Below are 6,623 nucleotides of genomic sequence, written 5' to 3'. Positions count from 1 at the left end.
CAGAGGGGAAGGAGTAGAGGAGCACAGAGGGGAAGGGGTAGAGGAGCACAGAGGGGAAGGGGTAGAGGTGTACAGAGGGGAAGGAGTAGAGGAGCACAGAGGGGAAGGAGTAGAGGAGCACAGAGGGGAAGGAGTAGAGGAGCACATAGGGGAAGGGGTAGAGGAGCACAGAGGGGAAGGGGTAGAGGAGCACATAGGGGAAGGGGTAGAGGAGCACAGAGGGGAAGGGGTAGAGGAGCACAGAGGGGAAGGGGTAGAGGATCACATAGGGGAAGGAGTAGAGGATCACATAGGGGAAGGAGTAGAGGAGCACAGAGGGGAAGGAGTAGAGGAGCACAGAGGGGAAGGAGTAGAAGAGCACATAGGGGAAGGAGTAGAGGAACCAAGAGTCAGTGTTGCATAGGACTTGCAGGTGATACAAAAGTAGTCTCAACTCCTGAAGCACATTTTTGCTAATTTGAATAAATTTTCCAATAGTAGGAGCAACTGAAGAGGTTGTTTCCTCTATCTCTATTCAGGTAAGTAATGTGAGGCACATTTTCAATGGTCTTTTTAGAAAGGTCAGAGGGACGGACCTGTAAACACTAGGAACAATTGTTTTGTATCCTTGACTGTTTATCCTCCTGACGTTCATTCCCCCAAAGCACTTTAGTCCCAGTTTTTGGGACCATGTTAATCATTAGGTCACAAAAAACCCCACATTTTTGTTTAGGTTATGTGTAATCATATCCGTGACTTCTAATTCCTTTAGGGAAAAGTTCAATAGCCATGCTATACACAGAAGTCAAGAGGGAAAAGTCTTTTATGAATGTATCATTTTGTAATTACACAGTAATTACATTGTATCTCCTCAGAGGAGATACTTAAATAATCAAGGCTAAATTTATTAGTTTACCAGCAAAAGAACAAATACTCATTCATGAATTGGTATCACCTATTTTCAGATTTTCATGTGGTGAGCAGAAAATAATTTGTTGAATAGAACCTAAATATTTCTTTTCTTTTTAAAGCATTGAAATATAGATTCAAAGAAGAGTAACTGGGAAGGAAAATGTACAGAGGGCTTTGCTTTCTTGTGTTTTGATTAGTTTCCCATTAGAAAAGACATCTATGAAAAATAGCTAAAGCTAACTACTTCAACTCTCTCTCTCTCTCTCTCTCTCTCTCTCTCTCTCTCATACACACACACACACACAAACACATACACACACACACACACACACACACACACACACACACACACACACACACATGCTTCAAATGTATCCTGAAGTAGGTCATAAGAAACTTCAATTTGCCATCTTAAATTGGGTGAGCTTATTGGTCTGGTGTTACTGGTATGGACCTACATGATTTGAAGTAGGTCATAAAAACCTTCCATTTGCCATCTTAAAGTAAGAGACTTTATTGGTCTAGTGCTGCTGTTTTTCTTTAACATAATATATTAATTTTGATAGAATCCTTGAAAATTAATTTAGACTATTAAGAAAGGAGTGTGGGTGAAAGGCTTTGCTTATAGTTACTGTGAATTAAACAGTACACCTAAGATACTTATGAAGTATCATTTTGTTCATTTTTAAAATGTTTGCGGATGTGTAAAACAGAGTGTGGGAAAGTTACAATCCAGTGCCTGATCAGATTCAAGGCCCACTCTAGAAGTCACAACACATTCCTGACACTTCCTAGGTGGTCAACACTAGATAGGCAACGGTTCCTGGGAAAAGCAAACACTACTGTTCTGCTAAAGGAACTTAGCACTTGAATGGCTCCTAATGACAGTCTCCTCCTTCTTCCATAAGTATCCATATAGGATAGATACTCTTTCATTAGTACCTTGCTCAGTCATCATTACAGAGACTTCTTTCTACAGCATATGAAAACAAACACAGATATTTACATCTAAACTATAGGCAAAAAGTGAGTGACTTTGGAACATTCAATTCTAAATGGAGTGTCTCCATCAAATCCCACCACTCATTGTTCTAGAAACTCTACGGAAGAGAAGACAGAACATATATAAAATCCAGAAGGCAGAGCTTTCTCATCTGTATCCGTAAGGCTCTGGCAGACCCTCTTAGGAGACAGCTATATCAGGCTCTTGTCAGCAAGCACTTCTTGGCAATAGCAATAGTGACTGGGTTTGGTGTCTGTATAAAGGATGGATCAGCAGGTCAGGCAGCCTCAATGGAGAAGTTAGGGGAAGAACTGAAAGAGCTGAAGGGGTTTGCCACCCCACAGGAAGAACAACAATATCAACCCCTCAGAGTTCCCAGAGACTAAAGCAGCAACCAAAGACTAAATGTGGAGGGAGCCATGGTTCCAGCTGCATATGTAGCAGAGGATGGCCTCATCTGGCATCAATGGGAAGAGAGGCCTTTGGTCCTGTGAAGTTTCAATGCCCCAGGGGAATGGTGTAGGGAATGCTAGGGTGATGAGGCAGGAGTGGGTGGGTGAATGGTGAAGAACCCTCACAGAAGCATGGGGGGAGAAGAGGGGATGGGAGGTTGTGGAGGGGAAACTGAGAAGGGAGATAATATTTGAAATGTAAATAAATAAAATAACCAGTAAAAAAAATAATAAAATAAAAATTCCTAGAACATGTAAGACACCAGGAAATTATAAAGCTTTCTAAATACAGCAATCCTATGACACATATGGATATATACAGACAGTGGCAGCATCTACAGGGTCCATACAAGTCTATGGGGTTCCAGCTCTGAGAAGGGGAGCAGACACATGGACCAATCTCCACCCTGGAAGCTCTCTCCCTATCCCTTGCAAATGCAAAAATCTCTTTCTCCAATAGAATCTCACTGGAGAAAGAAACCACTACTAAGGGACAGACTCATGCCTAATAGTTGATTGGCAACACCAAATGAAGTCAAGATTGCTAGAGATTATTAGTTTCATAAAGTTTTGTGAGAACATCTTTTTGTACCCTTACAGGTCCTTATATTATGGGTTCCAGTCTTATGTTTTTATAGGATTTTCATGTATACAAACATGTAGATACATACACACACACACACACACACACATATATATGTCATGTTTGGTTGCATGCTATATATATATATATATATATATATATATATATATATGTGTGTGTGTGTGTCATGTTCCTAAAGTTAAGTGCAGAATGATTGCCCTAAGCATCAGGAATGGTGGAAGGGACAGTGGAGAGTTTACATCTTCACCCACCGATGGAAAGCATAGAAAGTACAGAAAACTGAGCAAGGCTTTTGAAACCTCAAACCATTTTCCCAAAAACAATTTTCCTTCAGTAGGCAATATCTCCTATACCAACCCAAACAGCATCACCAATTGAAAATGAAGTTTTTAAATGCTGACCAATCTGGGAAGTGTCTCATTTAAGCCACCATGTTAATTGTCTTAGTAATGTTATCATTTAGGTACACCTGAGAATGGAATTTCAATTGCAGAATACCTAGATTGGATTGGCCCGGGCATCATTGTTTTGTTTATTTTTGCTATAGGAGAGGACCCAGCCACTGAAAGCTATAGCGTTTCTGGTTCAGTCATTGTCTGTCCTTAAATAAAAGGTAGGTGACCCTGGGTCTATGAGCCTACAATCAGCCTTCCTTCATTGTGTCTGAGATTTCTGTCTTTGGCTCATGTTTTGACTTCCGGCAATAATGGAATGTGGCATGTAAACATGAACAACCTACATCCTTTTCTGTTGTTAAAACCTTAGCAAAACAGAATTTAGATGGATTTTTGATTTTCAAACCCTTTCATGTATATTCAAGAACTTCATATATTCAATCTAACCAAAATTACCGTGGTGAAAATATATAACATAGTTCCTCCCTTAGCTGAGGAGACAGTAGCAAGTGACGGTTACTGTGGTAGAAAAACCCATTTTCTTCAGGATGTAGTCAGCCTCAGGCAGGTGGCTCATGTTTCAGTAGCGGTCCTTCATCCACACACATACTAGACAGTGCCAAGAGGTCTATGGGTTTAGGTAAAATGGAACTGCCCTGGGGAGTTTCTCAGATAAGATGAAAGGGTGATACTAGGTTTGTGTTGATCAGAATACATTGTATACATGTATTAAACCCTCAGAGAATATTGGATTGGAGGTGAAATTCTCTGGCAAATTTCTGATTTTGCATTCTGAGGTTCTGTGTTTGATCCCTAGTTTCATCTGACAGAAGGGAAAAAATCATTTGACAAATTATTAATTATTCAAGACTGCCGCCAGCTGGCCAGTCTGGGCCTCCCTGAACCCACGCGAGAAACAGGGTCCTGGTCATGTCGGCAAAGCGTCTCAGAGAAATAATGGCAGACACAACACATGAAAGTGCAGGATCTGAATGTATTTCTCAAAAATGGCATCAGACTTTTACTGTCATTACAAAAGAGAAAAGAAAAGTCTGGCAGCTCAGCTGTCAGGATATATCTGAGGCCACCTGAAACACACTGGGTCTAAAGCAGCCATCTCTTCTGGACAGGCACTGCACCCTAGGGCCTGAGCGCTCTGGGGGGGTGGGGGGTGGGGGTGGGGGCTGCGGACTGCATGAGGCTCCAAACTTGAATCTCAAATCTCAAATGTTCACTCCACTGGAGGTCCTGCCCATCCTTAGTAAAATGCCCACTATGCTAATCTTCTGGGCTAGCAGAGGCATGTCCCAGGAGATCCCATTCTTGCTAATTCCTAGGAGTGGCTCAGCTGCCATACAAGAGTGCTCATGCCTCATTCTCAAATGAGGATTCTACTTGACCTTTCCCTGGGATAAACAACTCCCATTCTGTAAGCTTCAATGCCCTACCCCCTCATAATCTCCCTAATAATGCCAGAGGCAATTAGTTTGAATGTGTAAGATTGCCTAAAAAATTCCAAGCCAAGGTTTGGCTAAGATTTTGGAACCTTGGTAAAGGTCAGAGGGCAATGTCCAATTTTGTTTAGCTATAGTAAATCTTATCTTGGTGGGCACCTAGCACAAGAGTTCGCAAGGACATATCTGGGCTACCTCTGAGTTAAGATGGCCAAGGAGTGAACTCCAAGAGAATGGCTTCCTTGGAAACTTTTTCGCCTCTGGTCTGTGGCCAAGCTTTTGGGCTTGTCACATGACTTCATTGGAGTGGGCGTGGCACAAGATCATTTATAAAGTGATTACAGAGTATCAGTTTGAGCAAGTTAACTTAGCAGAAGAATACAGAGATTCAGTCATATCACCTGCTAAATGCCAGGATGCCAGGCATGGAGGACTCTTTAGTTTTATCACTGTCTACCTTTTCCAGTTTGGGGGGAAAGCAGTTATAAAAGCTATTCAAGATACCTCCATTCACTAAGAAAGAAATTGATTGCAGCCAAGAGAGCATAATTTATCACAGAGTGAATTGTGCAAAGTTCTATAAGGTTAGAAAGAGGCAAAACACATTCAATATGTTTCAAAAGCAAATCAGCCAAGCAGAATTTGATAGAGTAGGAAAGAAACATACAACACTGCAACTGTAGAAGATAATAGATAAACAATCAGTATTTAATGATCCATGTACAGGGGAAATTATGCCAGATTTGTTTATTAATAGCTAAGTTCTTAGAGTGAAGAGTATCCGCGTGGGGACAGCACATTTATGATTTGGAAGAATGCTGACTGTGCTAGGTTAAGTTTATGTCCAGATGAACCAGAAACTTACTCTTAAGTCCTTAGAAATGTACTTCCTTTAAAACTTATTGTAGATTTCTATTTATTTATTTATTTATTTATTTATTTATTTTCTCATTTATTTTACTTATTTATTTACAATCATTCTATTTAAGATGTTAGAATATGTGCTACGACATCAACTCTCCTGACAAAGTCAATAAAATATCTTCAGACTAGAAAGTCATTGTTAAAAAGGTAGTAGATCCTGTCCTGAAAAGTTATGGAATTCTGGGTGCTGGAAAACAGCTTTCCTCAGGACATTAACCATTAAGGTAAATATGGAGATTAATAAAAATGTTTACATTTATCATATATTTCTATAAACAAAAAATACCTAAAGCAGTTCTGTATTATGATTGTTTTGTGTGTCAACTTGACACAAGCTGGAGTTATCTCAGAAAAAGGAGCCTCCCTTGAGGAAATGCCTCCATGAGATCCAGCTGTAAGGCATTTTCCCAATTAGTGATCAAGGGGGGAGAGCCCATTGTGGGTGGTGTTACCTCTGGGCTTGTAGTCTCAGGTTCTATAAGTAAGCTGAGCAAGGTGGGGGAAGCAAGCCAGTAAGCAACATCCCTCCATGACCTCTGCATGAGCTCCTGCTTCCTGACCTGTTTGAGTTCCAGTCCTGACTTCCTATGGTGATCAACAGCAGTGTGGAAGTAAGCTGAATAAACCCTTTCCTCACCAACTTGCTTCTTGGTCATGATGTTTTGTGGAAGAATAGAAACCTTGACTAAAACAATAGACTTAATTTCCATGTCAAGCTATGTGATGCATGTTATACTAACACCTATGTTAGAAAATAAAAGATGACAAAATGTATGACATGTTTAAATCACAGACAAAAGGAAACCAAAAACAGTATCACTAAATCATTAAACACATTGTTCAGAAGTTGGGTTTTAAGAAGTTTCAATTTTATAATATAAAACTTTTCTTTGTATATGT

Source organism: Mastomys coucha, unplaced genomic scaffold, assembly GCF_008632895.1.
Source record: "Mastomys coucha isolate ucsf_1 unplaced genomic scaffold, UCSF_Mcou_1 pScaffold9, whole genome shotgun sequence".
NCBI lineage: Eukaryota > Metazoa > Chordata > Mammalia > Rodentia > Muridae > Mastomys > Mastomys coucha.
Note: the sequence above shows the minus strand (reverse complement) of the source record.